The following is a 19,572-nucleotide window of genomic DNA, read 5'->3' on the forward strand; positions in this document are numbered from 1 at the left end:
AATCTGTTCTCTTTCACCACAAAAACTATCTATGGTCAGAGTTATTTTTGCTTTTTTACTCATATATATATTTTTTAAGTTGAGATCTGCTTTTAGGGCAAGGGACATTTTCCAAGCTTCCTCTACAAGCAGCAGTCGTAGGGCTGGGCCAGTGCTGACCGACTTCTGGTGTTGGGTAGGTGTGGCCAGGTCCCATGAGTTTGTGGCATTTCAGGGTTCATTTTTACCTTTTGTATTTGTGTTGGATATTTTATAAATTTTCTGCTGCACTATTGGCTTACAGTCAGGGCAGAGTAGCCAATAATACTGTACATTCCTTTCCATAGATTCTCCATGCACAGAGTCCACACTGCCCTGAGACTATGCACTGTCTGTATATACTTCTGTTCTTGGCCTGCTTGTGCTTGATCCACCTCCCACCATTCCTGATTGAAACAAACCTTTTCTGGCGATCTTTAAAATTGTCTTTTGTGGTAATTTGTTATACTCTCAACATTTGTGGGTTCTGCCAGTCCAGAATTAATTCAGAGATTAGATTTGCTAGTTTGAGGGTTGGGGGAAGATGTCAGAAATAAATGTGTGTCCTCTCCACCATCTTGGCTCTGCCTATTTTCCCATTTTTTGTTTTTGTTTGTCTAATTCTTGAAATTTTACTGAATTATTCACTTCAATTTCAGCAATTCTAATTTTTAGTGTATCATTTTTTTAAATTGCATCTTTTAGCTCCTTTTGTATTTGTCCAATTGAATTGATTTGTTCATTGCATTTTTTTCCCATTTCAAAAATTCTTTTTTTTCAATGAATTGGTATCTTTTTCATATCTATTTTAGAGGAGTTATAGGCTTTCATGAAATCTGTTTTTTTGTTTTGTTTTGTTTTGTTTTCCTTTTCCATACCCTCTTTCAAAGATCTTTCCCCTTCCCCATTTTTAAAACTCTCTTTTAAGATTCTTTTTGAAATCTTCCAAGAAAACCTTGTGAAATAGTGACCAGCTCATAACTCTGTTAGGGGTTTCATCTGAAATTGATTAACCTTTAGAAGACACAGGATTTGAGGTCTGTTCTTCTCTCTCTCCATAAAATGTGCCTACATTCCTTCCTTCCTTGTTTCCTTGCTTCTTTTCCTTCTTGCTTGCTTCCTTTGTTTGGTTTTTATGCTCATTTTTTAAGGGTTGATGTCTGCTCTTAACGCAAAGGAGTGGTAGGAACTTTAGTTTGCCCTGGGGCAGTTCTGTAATTGATTTGCCAGACCACCCACTTGTAAGCAGGACAAAGTAGCCTAAGAGACTCACAGAAGATTCCAGGGTGCAGGAGGCACAACACTCAGGCTCCCCACTCCAGCTCTTGCCTTGGGATCCCTGTGCTGCTGTCTGGGCTCAGCAGTGTCCCCCTTCCTGTTTGAAACATATCTGTTCTGAATTATTCTGAGGTATCTTCTTCTGGAAATGTGTTTTACTCCAAATATTTATGGGTTCTGTTGCTTTAAAACCATTTTAGAGGATATATCTACTATTAGTTTGAGAAAAGGTTAGAGGTCACAAAAAAGTTGTATCTGTTCTCCACCATCTTTCTGGTGGTTTTAGATAGATGCTGCTTATTATTTTAAGGGAAAAAAAAAATCTCTTTATGCACTCTATTGTTTGTAGAATTGATGTTGGATTTTGTCAACAGCTTTTTCTGCATATATTGAGATTTTGATATGATTTCTGTTGGTTTTGTTATTCATATGATTGATTATGGAAACAGTTTTGCTGATATTGAAACAATCCTACATTCCTGGTATAAATCCCACTTGGTCATAGGTTATTATCCTATTAAGAAATTGTTGTAATCTCTTTGTTAACATTTTATTTAAAATTTTTGCTTTGATATTCATTAGGGAGATTAGTCTGTACTTTTTTTCTTTGTTATTACTCTTCCTGGTTTAGGTATCAATACCATACTTGTGTTGTAGAAGGAATTTGGTAGGACTCCTTCTTAATCTATTTTTCCATGTAGTTTACATAGTGTTGGAATTAATTGGTCTTTAAATGTTTGATAGCATTCACTTGTCAATTCATCTGGCCCTAAAGATTTTTTTTTTAGAAAATTCATTGATGGTACGTTCATTCTTTTTTTTTCAAATGGGAGTATTTAAATAATATTGATTTCCCCCTCTGTTAATCTGGGCAACTTATGTATTTGTAAAAATGCATCCATTTCAATTAGATTGTCTGATTTGCTGATATACAGTTGGGCAAAATAGCTCCTCCTTATTGCTTTAATTTCTTTGTCACTGCTGGTAAATTTACCCTTTTCATTTTTGATGCTAGTAATTTATTAATCTTTCCTTTCCTTTTTCTAATCAAATTAATCAAAGATTTCTCTAGTTTGTAGTTTTTTTCCCCTTAATCCCCCTCTTATTTTTGTTAATTAGTTCAATAGTTTTCTTTGTTTTAGTTTTATTAATGTCTCCTTTGAGATTCAGATTTTCTAATTTGGTATTTAATTGTGATTTTTAATTTTTTTTCTTGCTGTTTTAGTTTCATGATCAATTCATTGTTCTCTTCATCTATTTTATTTATGTAACTATTTAGAGATAAAAAATTTCCCCTAAGAACTGCTTTGGCTATATCCTGTAGGTTTTGTTATGTTGTCTCACGATTGTCCTTCTCTTGGATGAAACTATAGATTGTTTCTGTGATTCTTTAGAATTCAATTATTTAATTTCCAATTGATTTTTTGAATATTATTCCCAGACCTTAATTTAATAATTTTTTTTATTGCATCTTGTTCTAAAAAGAAAGTATTTACTATTTTTGCCTTTCTGTATTTGACTGTGAGATTTTTATGCCCTAATACATGGACAATTTTTGTGTAATGCCATGTACTGCTGAGAAAAAGGTTCATTACTTTCTGATCCCATTCATTTCTTTTTCAAAAATCTATCATATCTAAGTTTTCTAAGATTCTATTAATCTGTTTCTTTCTTGTGGAATGATTTGTCTAATTCTGAGAGTTCCCCTGCTAGTATAAAACTAAAAAATTTGGCTGTGTATTTCTTCCTATAACTGGCTTAATATCTTCTCTATGATTTTGGTTTCTCTACCACTTGGTTCACATATATTTAGATCAATACTATTTCATTATTTATGGTGATCTTTAAAAAGATGTAGTTTCCTTCCTTATATCTTTTAATTAAATCTCTTTTTTACTTTTTCTTCATCTGAGATCAGAATTGCTACTGCTGCTTTTTTGCTTCAGTTGAAGCATAATAAATTATGTTTCAGTCTTTTACCCTCACTCCCTATGTATCTCTCTGTTTCACATGTATTAATTGTAAACAACTTATTATAGGATTCAATTTTTTAATCCACTCTGCTATTTGCTTTCCTTTTATGGTACAATTCATCCCATTCCCATTCACAAATTATGATTACCAGTTCTGTATTTCCCTTCATCCTATTTTTCTACCCAGTATATACTTTTGTTCTCTTTTTCTACCCTGTCCCTCTTTAGAAGTGTTTTGTTTCTAACCCACCCCAACCTCTCCCTGCCCTACCTTCTATCACCATTCTCCTTTTTCTTACCCCTTTCTTATACTGTTTCTGCCCTCCTTTCTATCCAGCTCTTAAATGTGTTTTTGTAAACAACATATTGTAGGATTTTTGATTTTTACCCATTCTATTTTCTGCTTCCATTTTATGGGAGAGTTCATTCCATTCACTTTCATGTTTATGATTACCAGATGTGTATTACTATCCATATTATTTTCTTCTTGGTTTATACTTTTTCTTATTTCCCATTCTATTTCTCCACACCATGTTTTGTTTCTGACTTTCATCCCTCAAGTTGCCCTACTTTTCATTACCCTTCCTACCTTTGAGTTCTGTTCTTTTTGTAAAAACAAAACAAGACAAATCAACCAACCAACAACAACAACAACAACAAACCAACCTGAAAGCATTTCAGTTCATCAAATATCCTTTTTTTCTATGCCCAGCTGAGCATGTGTGTTGTTTCTTCTTTGGGCCAAATCAGACATGATTAAGCTTTAGATGATGCTCTTGTCTTTCCCTTTGCTGTAGTATGTATATCGTGCTTCTTCATGTGTTCTAAAATTCCCCATTTTTCCTTCCTTTTCCTCTTTTTCTAGTATAATTTCTATAACCCTTGTCTTTTGAAACTATCATTGTATCAATGTCACCACACCCTCTGTCTATGTATACACCTTTTCTTGCTGCCCTAATAAAAGATATAGGTCTCAAGAGTTACAAATGTGATCTTCCCAATAGACAGAACTTTAAACCCAGGGTTTAACTCTAAGCCTTGCTCTTTAGCCATAATTTCATGTTTTCACTTAGATGTATGACAAAAAAAATCCATCACATTTTGTCAAGACATTTGAAATGGCTGGTCTATGTGGATATTTTTTGCATCAATAGAAAATGAAAATTTACTCTCTGAAGATGAATAGTTTGGTGAATGTTTAGTGTTTATCTTTGTGTTTTGAATGCCTAAAACAGTGCCCTATGTATAGTGAATATTTTTTAGTGTTTGTTTAAGGAATGGATTTCTTAATGCATCTTACAAAATAACTAATATTACAAACTTCCTGAAAATTAATCCTTTGTGGTTCTTCAAGTCAATGATAAAATAAAAAAAGACAAGTGGCACCCAAGGGCATCAGAATTTAGAGAATTTTTTTTATGAATTAAAAAAAATGCTATTTATTTTTTTTCCATTTACTTCTAGATAAAATTTGAATAAGATGGTATTCAAAATGATGGAAAATGGAGACTTATTTAAGAAATTCAAATGCACTATGTGAATTTCACTAACCTAAATATGTTGTACTTACTGTTCATATTATTTTCAAATCAAGGATTACAATGTAGATTAGAAGATGTATTTAATTCTAATTTTTTCCAGGCAACAAAACTGCTAGTTATATCCCAGCTTGTAGTTGCTTCAATAATGCTAAATAGCAACTTGGTAATTACCTACACACTAACTTTGTGAAATAAGAGCTTAATCTGTGTTTATATCATGATTAGTTCATTGAATTGACTGAAATAATCCCATTCAGCATGAATTCCTGTGCCCCCAACTCACAACAAAATTAAAAGTTTAGAGCTCATTACCATTTGAAAAACACCAAAATGATTCTCAATAAATTAGACTGATCAAATGTTGTAGTTCTTGTTTGATTTAATGGGCGGGGGGAGGGGTATATTGGCATGACTTTGAAAGAAGACTGTGTTGATTAGTCAATCAATAAGCATGTATTAAATACCTCCAGTGGTCTAGGCACAGTGCCAAATATTGAGATTACAAACACAAACTAATGAAGAGATACATCATGTTCACAAGTAAAAATATACATTATACACTCCTTCCAAAATACATAATCAATGGTGGTGAGGACATTAAAATCTATTGTAATAAGGAAAAACTGTGGGAAAAAAAATGATGGTTCAGTGGAGCTTTGAAAAGAGCCAGTCATTTCAACAATTACACAGGGAAAGGGATATTTTTTTTCTGCTTAAATAAAGATGTGAAGATAGTTTTTAAAATGCAGAATAATTAGCAAAAATGATAGATTGTTTGGACTATCCAGTAAATTTTATTCAATTCAATAAACATAAACTAAGTACTTATTGTGTGCCAGGCACTATGCTAAGTGACGGGAATATTTATACAAATAAAAAAAAAAATGAAAGGCAATTCCCTACCCTCAAGGAACTTGCTGAAAGCTGAAGAATGGGAAAAAAATAGAGGGACAAGCTGAAACTAACCAGAGCTTGTGAAGAAGAATGAAGAATTACTAAGAAAGTTCTAAAAGTTCACAACCTTCTATGAAAGAAGTTTTTCGAGGGATGTGGATTGCTTCACCCTGTAGTCCTCCAAGGAGATGCAAGAGGAAACAGGGGTTGAGAAGGAGCTGACTGTCAAAAACTGATTCTCTTAGCATGGTTATAATCCATTTATCCTCTTAGAGCATGATCTTCCATGGAACAGAAACAAAGTAGAAATTGCTGATGGGAAATGGAAACTTACCTGAGATGTTCATATATGAATTTTTAAAAGGGAAGGCTTTGGAGGAATTTATTGCTGTCCTTTGTATCACAATAAAGAGAACTGAAGGATTTGAGAAATTTTTAAGTATCAAAAGTCAAGTTAATCAGCCTAGTGTTTAGTTTTCACGTAAGATTAATGTGTAATCTGCTTGGTAAGAAAATTTGAAAAGAAATTGTGAAGAGCTTTGAAAACCTTAAAGCACTTCACAAATCTTTCAAAAAAGAAGGAAGGGCTTGGTGGAGATTTGAATCTTCAGTCATAATAGAGAAGAATGGAATCACAATTTTTTTAAAAAATAAAATTTGAATATCAATCAAGAAAGAGATGTTGAACTAGACATAGCCTGTAAGATTAGTTCTTCTTTATATTTTAAGTTTCAGTTACTCATTTTAACTTGAAATTGATTTTTTGAGAAAGACAGTTTTAGGGGCAGCTAGGTGGTGCAGTAGATAGAGCACTGCCCTGAAGTCAGGAAGACCTGTGTTCAAATCTGGCCTCAGACACTTAACATTTCCTAGCTGTGTGATCCTGAGCAAGTCACTTAACCCTAATTGTCTTAGGAGAGAGAGAGAGAGAGAGAGAGAGAGAGAGAGAGAGAGAGATAGTTTTAGGCAAAACCTAAGATTGAATCACTTGTCTAATAAACAGTGGGAAAAGAGTCCATTTCCCCCCCATTTTTATAGATAAAGGAAATGGGGAAGATAAAGAAGTTACTTATGAAAGGTTCACAGGAAATGGCAGAATCAAGACTTTAATCTCTATCTTCTTAGCTCTAGTCTGTGATGACGGCATTTAGCACCCAGAGTATGTTAAAATCAGCCAAAGTCAGAATAAGGGAAAATGCTTGATCTTTATTCTTTGCAGAGGTGAAGGGGAATAGTGATACGAAGTGAGAGCAATTGCAACATGAATCTGGCCAGCAGTTCCTCTGCCTCTCTCCACCCACCAAATTATCTCTGTCATCTCCTATACAACACATCAAAACTTGCACAGAGAGTGGGCGGGGCCATTCTTTCTCCAAGCATATATTAATAGAGTATTGTCCAATTGCTATTTAGTCTCATGTGCTTGGGACCTCAGTGCAACAACTCAGGAGTTCAGCCTAATACACTAGTTTTCTTTAACAGATGAAAGATACAGAACTCAGATCTTGGTTTAATAATCCAATTTCAGTGATTTTCTCATTGTACCATCTCTTATGTGAGATCAGTTGAACAAAAAATAAATAAACAAAAGTATATAGTAATCCAAATTCACCTAGCTATCACCAATGAAATGCTAACCTTAACTCACAAGGAATACACTTCTTAATATATACAGTGTTAAGTAGAATGGTGGTACTAATCTTATTCAACTTATATAATTTTAAATAATGTTCTGTGTATATAAAATTAAATAATTTATCTTTCAGTTCTTTTTTTTCAATGAAGCAATGAGTGACTTGCCCTGAGTCACACAGATAGTAAAATTTATGTGTCTAAGGTTCTATTTTTACTCAGGTCCTCCTACTCCAGGGTCCATATTCTAGCTGCCCTAAATTAAATATATTAAAGTATTACTTTGAAACATATATATATGGTCAACATGGAAAAGGAAAATAAATCTATTTCTAAGTATTTAAAATTTCAATTCACTCTATATACCTCTTTTAGAAGTTCTGCTTAATCACAAAATTTATCATTAACATATTTTCAACAATATATCATATTTCCTTTAAATTTTATTTACATTTTTCAAATCTGTCTTCAGCTATTTAAGAAAAGTTTTGCCTTATCCTTACATCACAAAGATATGGGTTGCATTCAAAAATGACTATCAGGCCAATTTTTTTTTAAAGCACATTCCATTGTAAGATGTTAAAATAAAAAAAAATAACAATTTGTACTGGGTTTTCATTTACAAATTGAGAAACTTAAATGGTCAATATTTCTTTTTGTAATATAAGGTTTGAGAAAATATGATTGGTATTGTAGTATTATCAAATAATTTGAAATTTTCTTCACCTAAAACTTTCAGAGCAAAAATAAAGGATTTGTCTTGAAATAGCTTTTTGCAATTGAACTTATATTTCTCTTTAAATCCTTAAATTTTTCAATAAGGGACTGTAGGTACATATTTATGTCTGTATGTATATGTATGTATGTCATTCACACATTGATGGACAGAGAAGAATGATTCAAAATTAAAATTTAATTTTTTTTTATGTTGGAACAATTTTTTTAAGCAAGAACAACTCACTTGCTATCTTTATCACTCCTGCCCCACCATTTTCTTCTCTATGAATTATAGTTCCAAAGTAAATCTCATTCAGTCAGCAGTTTCAGTTCTTGCACAATCTCTAAGCAGGTGCAACACCATCAGGATAGTATCAGGGAGTTTTTTTTTTTTTTCTGATTTTTACCAGCAAGAAAATATTGACACTCTGGCAAGAGAGAGAATAGTATAGTCTTTCCTGTGTCTTGTCATAGAAAAATACAATTACCTTGACTATTTATTATAGGATAGTATGAAAAGAAATTGTCTTCAATGTAGTTAAAATTTTCTGATATTTGAAGTTGAGTGATTTTTCTACTTCATCTATTACAGTGATTTTGATAAAAGGAATTTTGGGTTGATTAATAAATGCCAAATGGCTTATGAAGCCAAGTTCCCAGTATAAGTTGGTAATGGAGAGATTAAGATATTTGCATATTCATCATTTTGGGTAGTATATAATATAATTGCTGAGCAAATTTAAAAAATTAATATAATAATAGGGCCACAAAAAAAGCACATTATTGTATGACAGCTTTGATACTAGCAAGGGAGAGGGAGAAGGACAGATATATTTAAGATACTTTCCCCCTTTTTTGTTTTGTTTTGGAGACGTATTTTGACACCAAGGATAAGTGATTAACATGCCAAGGGAAGAAGTGATATTGATAAAAAAAATTGATATTGATAATAAGGCCCAAGGAAGGCTTTGAAGATACTGGATAGATCTGCTTTGACATTGAAAACCCCAAAAGGCTTTCAAAAGAGGTGTCTTGCAATCAACCGGCATTTATTAAGAAGCAGGGATTGAGAGACATTCTGGTGATACAGAGACACAAATGAAATGGTCTCTGTTCTCAAGTAACTTAATGTAGGACCTTTGGTGTAAATATATTCAGAATAAATTCAAAATAAACTCATGGTATATTGGGGGGGTGAGGGGAAGACACTATTGGGTGGGGTTAAGGTGTCAGATAAGCTTCATGGAAAGATGTTAAAGGTTGAATTTGCTGTGTTATAAAGAGTATTTTTGCTAATGAGAATACATATTAATGAAAGCATCAAAGTAGAGTCTGAAGTTTAAAAGTGAACTCCACAAAGAAAGGATCTAACTGATGTCTAGTGGAACAGCACTGATAATAAAAACAAGTTGAGCAAAATCAAATGCCAGAGAAATTATATTTCATCATCTATTTTCTGCAACCAAGATTTGACAATGCATTCAATAGGAGATCCACTGAGACCTCTAATTATTCTAGTTTCCCCTTCTTTGAGTGATATAGATCTATTGGCATCCCTTTCCTTCTTTCAAAATCTTAAGTCTATAGTAATAAAGACATTTTTAAGTAATTCTAATCTTGAGTCTCTTATTTGAAGTAATGCAGATCACATGAAGCTGAGCCTTGGTTTAATTCCCCCATCTGACTTTTACATTACCATAGACATATAACTAACCAAGAAAATTATTTAATAATGTAGACTGATTTCATTAACATTTAGTTATTATAACTCTGTCCTTACTATTTCATTATAATTATTTAATTCTTCTCTAAATCAATTCTTATTGTACTCCTCAGTAACTATCCCAAAACTTTTTTTTCTCTCTAAGCAACTAAATAGTTATATAGTGAAATGGATAGATGGGATTTGGAATTGGACTTAATTGGGATTTTGAAGTCAAACCCTACCACAAATCCTTGCTAGCTCTGTGACTTTGAGCAAGTCAATTATTGTTTCTTAGCCTCAGTTTTCTTACCATAAAATGAAGACAATAATGTGAGGATCAAATAAAACTTAAAAGCCTTTTAAAATTTAAAGTTCTATTCAAATGATCTTATTTTTTGAGTCATCTATGTAATCACTGTTCTCTCTCAGAAGATCATGTGACAATATTTCACTGAAAAACTGAGGTCATCTATCAGGAACTTCCTCCTTTCTCCTAAATTCTGTCCTGAAAATTCCTTTAACTTTATCCCCTACTATTTTCTCTTCTCTAATACCAGAAGCAGAATTTGAGTACAAAACAAACAAGCAAACAAACAAAATCAAAGAAAAAAAAAGGAGAATGATATAAGCCTTGGCAGCTAAATCTTAAAGAAGAATTTTGGGATATAATATTTCAAAAGGTCAATGTGCAGTCTTATAACTAATAATATTTTACTTGTGCTGTAAGACTGAATATTATTCTTTATGAGAAACAAAATGACTTTTAATAGAATATACTACTTTCAGATATTTCTGATAAAATGTCTGTGATTGATTAGAAATATTACAATGTTAATGCAACATTCTCAAGAGAAAAATAAAAAGGTGAGTAAATTTCAAAACTTGAAAGGGACTTATTGAAGATGAAATCTTTGCATTTTAATTAGGCAAATCTGCTAGTATCATCATAAGCAAAAAAAAAATGTTTATTCCTCTTTCTGGCCTAGTGTATCTAGAAATATAAGCAAAAGTACATCTAGTGAGGGTATATATGGACAAAGAAGCATAACCTTTTTGAGAAAGTCAAGTTTTCATGATTACATGGAGATATAAAGAACATGAGAGAAAGGGATTTAAAATTTATGAACATATTCAATGTCAATTTGACATTTTTGAATGTCAATGACTTCAAAGGTCACAAAATCAAACCCGGGGCCTACATTGTTTCTTTTTTGAAAAGTCATATTAAAATAAAAAAAAAAGTGTAACACTAATGACTACATTATGGAAGAAATGATAAAGAATAAAAGAATAATTTACTATTTCAAAAACAGAATGAATAAGAAAGACCATATATAAATTTGGAAGGTAAAGTAGGAGAAATAAGCATGACATAAATCTTACTCTTATCTATGTTTGTCAATATTAAAAATTGAAAGGTAAAATTCAAAATGGAAAATAAAGGATATGATTAGATATTATTTGTCCAATTAACATGAAAACAATATTGATAAAATTGAAATGGTAACTATTTCCAGGAATGTGAAAGACACATAAGCAAAGAAGATAAATGGATGAACAGATTGAATTAATCTTAGGAAAGCAGTTAGTTCACTATTGGTAAAGTTATTAAATTATAAATGATATTAATAAAATTAATATAAAATACATACATTCAAGAAATCAGTGAAATATTTTGGCAAAATAAAATACCTATTGTGGTGATTAAAAAATTCCAAGAGATATAGTTTCTGCATAATTAGTCATTTCATTAATAAGGACAGCATATCTATTTACAAAAGAATAGTCGTTTGACTGTCTTTCTTAAATGAAAGTTTTCTAATGGTGGTAGACTTACCATTTATATGTCCTTTGAAGAGTAGGCATTCCTGAGGTGTATTGATCTAATTGTGATTGGTTAACAAAATAGAATGTGGACTGTATTAAAATGGAAGTCTTCAGTTACATGACTTGGTCTAACAGACATCATTTTCTATATTACCTATCCAACAAAAGGAAGAATCAACATTTTTTGCCAAACCTTCCTGAACAAATAAAATAAACAGGAATATATTCATTAGCCCTAGAATTTATTTTACTGTGTGATGAGGTATTGATTTGGGTAAATCTTTTAGAGAGATTTCTCACATAGATTGGTTTCTGGATAAGGAAGTAGAAAGAGAGAAAACCTTGTTCCAAATACAATAATCATTTTATTATTAGTTATTGAATACAAGAGAGAAATATTAATTTCTCATACTTATTATGTTTAAAATTAATAAGTAAAGGAATAAGTAAGCATTCTCTTTAATATAAAAACAAACTTTTATCTACAATTAAGAAAATCACTGTTGTCCATAACAGAGAAGCAATCCAGTTTATTCCAATAAGATTATCCATTGTCATAATTATTATACATCTGGTTCTAGGAATGTTAGCCATAATAATAAGGCAAGAAAAAAGAAATTGAAAAGAGTAAGCATAGAAAAAGGGGACATATAATTATGATTTCTAATAGATAATGTGATTGTCAACTTAGCAAATATAATATATTTAAGAGAAATTATTAAAAATAATTGAAGTGAGCAAGCTACCTAGATATAAAATTAATTCACATAAACTAATTACCTTTCTGTTTATTATTAACAAATTCTGTCAGAAAGAGAAGATCTTGTTCATTCAGCATATCTTAGGCATGTGGAAAATATCTAGGATTTCAGCTATTACAACATATCCAGAAATGATAACTATAAAAGACCATTGGAGAAACAAACAAAAACAATAACAAAAATACAATTAAATGAAGTGAAACTAATTATGATTGAGCTGTTTGAATATTAAAAAGTCAATGATACTAAATTAGTTTACATATTAAATTTCATAACAAACTGCCAAAGGATAATTTTGAAGAATTAGAAAAATAATAGCAAAATACATCTGAAAGAGGAAAAGTTAGGCAGTACATTGAATAGAGCATTAGACCTGGAGCAAGGAAGATCTGAGTTCAAATCCAGTCTCAAATACTTAGTATCTGTATGACCTTGACAAGTTACTCAATCTCTATTTGCCTTAGTTCCTAATCTACAAAATGGAAACACATTGGAGAGAAACTGGGAATGAATACTAAAATTCTTTCAAGAAAACTCTGTGGACTTTTCATAGGATCAGGTTGAGTCAGACATGAATGAATGACTGAATAAAGACAGTATACGAGAGAACAAAATTTCAAGAATCTCAGGAGGAAAGTATAAGTGGATGGATGGATGGATGGATAGATAAATAGATAGATAGATAGATAGACATATTTATAGATATGTGTTGATATGTCCATCTAGCTAAAATTTTAAAGGAAGATGGATTACCAATTCTAGGTATAAATCTCAACAACAAAGCTGTAATCACCAATTTTTTTTTGGTATTGGTTAAAATATAGAAATATTGATAATTGGAACAGAAATGTAACAAGTAGAATAGCATTGGAGCAAATGTTTAAATTATGTTATTTTTCACACGTGAAAATATTCATATTTGTGCATGATTTCAAGTTTAGAATTATAAAAAAAACTTGCAATTAAAATTCAAATATATATGAATAAACACATGATTATTTTGTAGGGGAAATATTTTGTAATCAAGAAAATTCACATGAAGACAGAAATTAATCCAAATTTTTTTTAAAAGTACTGAAAAATATTTTGTATCCTAAGGATACATAGGAGATGTACATTTTAGACACAAGAGGTAACCTGTGGAAAACTGATTCTAGTAAAGCAAAAATATTGATTATTTAATCATGTGTACATAAAGTGATAAATGGTGTAGACAATATCATACACAACTATAATATTAATTCGCAAGATCAGCATTTGTGCTATTTCACTAATTATATTTTAAATTCTGTTAATATTCATTCTTGATATGTCACATTTAATCTTAAATCTTTTCATAGATTTTATTTGAAAACTTTAAAATTGCACTAAATGAGAATGTGTGGGTTATGTTCTTTTCCAATGAATAAAGAATGTGTGTATAAATATGTGTGTTTATATTCATTCTGTTAACAAATTTCAGATAACATGCATGCATGTTATCTATGGCAATTTGTTCTGAAAGCTTTACAACTTGTGAATAAAGAAAATTTTTCAATTTTCAATTGAATACTTCAATTTTAAAATGGATCAGTAATTTCATACTTGCATATATCTATAATCTCTATTTCTTTTTTACTTCTTTTCTTCCTTTCTGCCTTCCTTCCTCTCTCCTTTTCTTCCTCTCTCCCTCCTTCTTTCCCTTCCTTCCTTCCTTTCTTTGATCCTTCCTTCTTTCTTTCCTTTCTGGAGGAGACTTTCCATTCTAGATTTTAGCTGAATGCATAAACCTACGGTTAAATAATCAGGCCAGTTTTCTCAGAGCAAAAGGGAAATAGTAAATTAATTCCTCTCAATCTCTACAGACTTCCAGAAAACAAACTGTGACTGAGTAAAATAGCAATATATTGAAATTCAGGATAAGCTAAGAGACACAAATCTGAGTTAAGACTTTGCAGAGCTCATGAAAAGGAGGAAAGTGAATAGACCCCAAATCATATTATTATGGGAGCACTGCAACTGATCAGTTTGTAACTCCAACTGTGAATTAGTGTTTCAACTTTCCTATATCCTTCCAACATTTGTTACTTTTCTTTTCTTTCCTTTTAGCTTATTTGATAGTATAGAAGAATTATCTCCCATGTTTTTTGTTAGTTTGTTTGTTTTTGCTACTCTCTAATCAATAGTGATTTAGAGCATTTTCATATGATTATAGATAACTTTGCTTCATCTGAAATTTGCCTATTAATCTTTGATCATTTGTTAATTGGGGAATAGCTTTTTCATGTATTTGATTCAGTTCTCAACATATTTGGGAGAAAAAAAAACTTTGCTTTTTTTGGTTATGATTGTATATTCCCATCTATAATATTCCCACCCCTTTGTGCTACTCTCTCTCTCTCCTTTCACCTTTTCCATCCTTAAAAGAGTTTTGCTTCTGAGAACAATCTTCTCTTTTTTCTGTGACACTTTCTTTAACTTATCCCCTTTCCTATTTATTTTCTTATAAGGTAAGATAGATTTCTGTACCCAGTTTCATGTGTATGATATTGCTTCTTTAAGCCAATTCTGATAAGAGTACTCTTCCATCCTCACTTTCCCTATGTTTAACTTTAAATATTTCTTCTTTTATTTGACATAATTCACACCCTTTATTTTCTTTCTTTTTCCTCTTTTTTAACTTTTACTTTTTTTTTTCAAAAAAGATATTATTTTGTCATATTCAATGTATACTCATACCCTGTGGGTAAAGTCCTAACTGCCATAATAATGAGGAAGCAATGTTTCAAGTATTATTTTTCCATGTGGGAATATAAAGAGTTTAACTTTATTGAATTCCTTTCTGTTTTTTTTTCCTATTTACTGTTTTATGTTTCTCCTAAGTCAAATTTTTTATTCAGGTCTGCTTTTTTCATCATAAGTTCTTGAAAGTCCTTTATTTCATTAAATGTCTATATTTGGCTCTGAGCAATAATACTGAGTTTTGCTAAATAGGTGATTTTTTTTGTTATAATTCTAAATCCTTTGCCCTCTGAAATATCACATTAGATGATTTCTGATCTTTTAATTAATTTGCTATTAAATCTTTTGATATCCTGACTATGGCTCCACAGTGTTCTAATGGTTTCTTTCTGGCTGCTAGTAATATTTTCTTCTTGTGTTGGGAATTTTGGAATTTGGCTATAATATTCCTCCAAGTTTTCTTCTGATGATCTCTTTTCAGGAAATGACTATTGCATTCTTTAATTTTTTATTTTAACTTCTGATTCTAGAATATCATAACAGTTTCCATGAAAAAAACAATTAAAAGATGATGTTCACCCCACCCCACCCTTTTTTTGTCATGGCTTTCAAATCTATTTTCCAGGTCAAACTCTTGAAGCAATTATTAACAATAAATTGGGAATTAGATAATTTAATCCTAAAGAAAGAATAATTAGATTTAAAAATAAATAAAAATTAAAAAATTTTAAAAAATCAATAATTTAGCATAATGTAAATTAGACATCAATCATTTCATTAAATGTAATGAGAACAATTAATTAAACAATAAAATAAAATATGTAGAATTCAGTCCAAATAACAATCAGAGAAAAATATATCTCTAAACATTTTCATTAAAGGAAGAAAGGAAGAAAAGAAGTAAGGAAGGAAGGAAAGAAAGAAAAAATGAAGGAAGGAAGGGACGAAGATAAGAGTGGAGAAAAAAAGTGTGAGCAGATCATGGAATAATTAAGAAAATAAAACCATTTAGAAAAAAACAACAAATTAAAACACCCAACTAAATATTAATATGTAATCAAAAGGATTACAAAAATCAATGGAAACTAACAAAATTGAAGAGAAAAGAAACTATTAAATAGATAAATATAACTTCATCTTTTTTTTTGTTTCCTTACAGGTTTTCTTTGTTCTCTGTTGTTCATTTACTGCTTTATTCTTTTTTCCCTTTTCTCCTCCCCACATTTATATATTTACATAATAATAATATATACTATTATTATTTTATTATTTTGTGAAAGAAGAAACAGTTATTATATGTTAAGAACTTTTGCTTCTAGGCATATGCCTTTATCAGATGGCCATTTATGTAAGATGCAGAAAAGAAAAGCAATGTTCAGAGATGATTTCACAGCTACTAGCAATAATATATGAGAATGCATGGATAATGAACGAAAAGTTTATTAAGTACTTATTATCTTCAAAACATTATGCTTAGCAATGGAGATACAAATAAAAATGTAAAACAGCCCCTGCTATTAAGGAACTCTTACTCTAATAAAAGAAAGAACAAACATGGAAGATTTTAGATGCAAATCATATGGAAGGGTCCCAATGACTTTAAGGGTGCCATGGCAAAATACATGATATTAGCTTTTCTTTAATTTAATTTTCTCAGATAAAATCATATTAAATTGTGATATTAAACTACTTGACACAGCCAAGGGCTTTGGTCATAAGAACTTTCTTTTTTGAGTCTTTAATACATGTAGTATAGAACTTTCAGAAAGTTTCCAAGCTGAAGCTTGAGAGGAGTTATTTAATGGATGATGGTTTTGAATACTGTACTGAAAGGATTGATATACTTTTTCATGACACTTCCAAAAGATTGTGTGGGAAAAGACCATTTCAAAATAAGGAAAATAGCAAATTCTATAAAGTACATGGTAAATGGAAGTACTGTATTAATCCTTTACAAAATTATTTAAAAACAAATGTTTTGCTATTGAAAAGGTTTGGCAAAAAGGTCAAGAATTGTAGTATTTATACAGAGGATCAATCTCTCACAAAATATGCAAATAAAAATCTCACATTTTGTGAATGTTTAATTAGATAGAGAGTGTTAGCATGAAGATCTTACCAGAAAAATTATTTGTCTATTCAATGCTATTAGAGTATTCAGCAAACTCTTTTCAAAGTCTTTCTTCAGATATCAATTGAAATAACAAGTGGGGAAAAAAAAAACAAAAACTATCCATATAACTAAAGCAGAAGATTTTCTCACTTCACTTTTATAAATGTTATATGAAAAATTTTTTTCAATCTATGTTTTTTTTTTTTTTTTTTGAATGGTTATTTCACAGTGTGTGGTGAGGATCACAATTTGAAAGTTAGTGATCTTGGTCAGAAAATTTGACCTGAAGAGTTATTCTACCTACTTTGTAGCTCAAAAGGTTTACATAGGAAAATTTCACTAAATTCCATATGTTATTAGAGATTTTATAAATTAGTCATGATTTGAATCTTCATTGTTGCTATTTAAATGCTTAATAGATGTTATTGACTTGACCTGGATTTAAAATGAATAATTATCAAATCAAATCAAGAATAAGGGAAGCATTTTTGATTATGTGTCTAACTTAAAAGTTTACAATGTCTACAAACTTTTTTTTTTTACATTTTCAGGCCAATAATTGGATTATTTTATATTTTCTGATAATAAATTCTGGGAAAAAAGGAATGCAATAAAACATTAATGAAGACAAATATAGTAATTGAAGTTTCAAACACTGTTTGCCATAGCTTGTGCTTGATTGGTTTAAAAAAATAAGATTGCCAAACTCTAATTCTAAAAATGGAAATAATTTTAAACAAATGTTCTGTATCATTCTTTTTTAGCATGGTTAACGTTTTTAAACTACCTTGAACAATAGGTTAAATTTATACAAAGCCTGACAATACAGTTGATTGAATAAAGGAAGGTGTAAGTATTATTTTACTTTCTCTATTTGTTATTGCTTATTAAGGAATATGACAATCATCTATAAATTCATCACAAATTATCATAGAATGATATAAATTGGGGAAGAGAGAATTAGAAAAAGAAAAATATAATAAAGAAACATTTAATAGAATGTATGTTGCTCTATTCCATGTAACTACTCATATACAAAAATGTTTTGAATTGTATTAAATGAGAAGCATTTCTCATAAGGGAAAAGAATGACATTGCTATGGTCTAGAGGGGAGTGTTGCATAGGCTGACATGGGGAAAATAGAAATGATTAGGAAATGACCAAGAAAAGAAAAAAATAAAAATAATAATATAATATTAATATAAATAAAAATAAAATACTGCCAATAAAAAATTCTAGGAGAGAATAATTTCCAGTAATTAAAACTGGAAGCTTAAAAGCAATAGAATATCTACAAGAAATGTCTAAGGTCATTTGCAATGTCTAATAAAAAAAATTGGGAAGAAAAGAAAGAAGAAAAAGAAGGAAGAAGAATTGTAGGATAAAAGAAAGTGAGAGCAACAACAACAAAAATCAATTTAGTAAAGCCACAGTTAGAATCACACAATACCTAGAAACAACTGCACTAAAAAAACTGTAACTCTTGAAACTCTATTGAGAGCAAGAAAACTGAGATTTCAGTCAAAAATCTCACACTCAGCAAAGTTAAGCATAATCCTGATTCTAAGAAATGCATATTCAATGAATGTCCGGAATTTCAGGATTTTTTGTACATGACCTGAACTTAATAGAAAAATTTGACAAATAAGTTCTGAGAGATATAAGATAAATATCAAAGACTAATTTCAAGGGATTCAACAAGGACCAAAGACTGCTATTAATAATTGGGTAGTTTTGGACTTCTGGAATGGATAACTAAGATAGCAGAGTAAAGCCAAAAAGTTGCTCAAAGTTCTCCCAGTTTCCCTCAAAAACCGTGGGAAATCAAGCCTCTGAACAAAGTCTGACAGAATAAAATCACTCTCTAGCTCAAGATGAACTGAAAAAGCTTCGAGAAAGGTCCAGTCTCACTGGGATGAAAAGGGTGTTCAGACCAGTTCATACAGATTCTGGGAAAGTCTTATTCATAGCAAATCAGCAACTAAGACCCTCAGTCTTGGCTCAGGAGAAGAGCAGAGAAGTGAGACGCTTCCAGTTCAACCTGAGAACTCTGGCAAACTCTGGGAAATCAGGCAGTCTTCTGAAAAAAAATAAAGCAAGCCAAAGCTACTTTGAAAACACAAGGGGCACCTGTCCTCAAAGCTAAGGCTCAGAGATGCACAAGAAGCTTGGGACAGCACTGTCTTTACCCAGAAGCAGTGCTGTACCATAAAAGTTAAAAAAAGAGACAAACTAACAAAAGAAAAGCAAAGAAAATAAGCAAGAAACAGAAAAGACCCTTGATCACAGAAAGCTATCATATTGACAGGGAAGACCAAAACACCAACTCAGATGAAAACAAAATATTTACTGAAGAAATCTGAAAGAGTGATATGAATAGGTTTCAAGTCC

The sequence above is a fragment of the Sarcophilus harrisii genome, chromosome 1 (genome assembly GCF_902635505.1).
Source record: "Sarcophilus harrisii chromosome 1, mSarHar1.11, whole genome shotgun sequence".
NCBI lineage: Eukaryota > Metazoa > Chordata > Mammalia > Dasyuromorphia > Dasyuridae > Sarcophilus > Sarcophilus harrisii.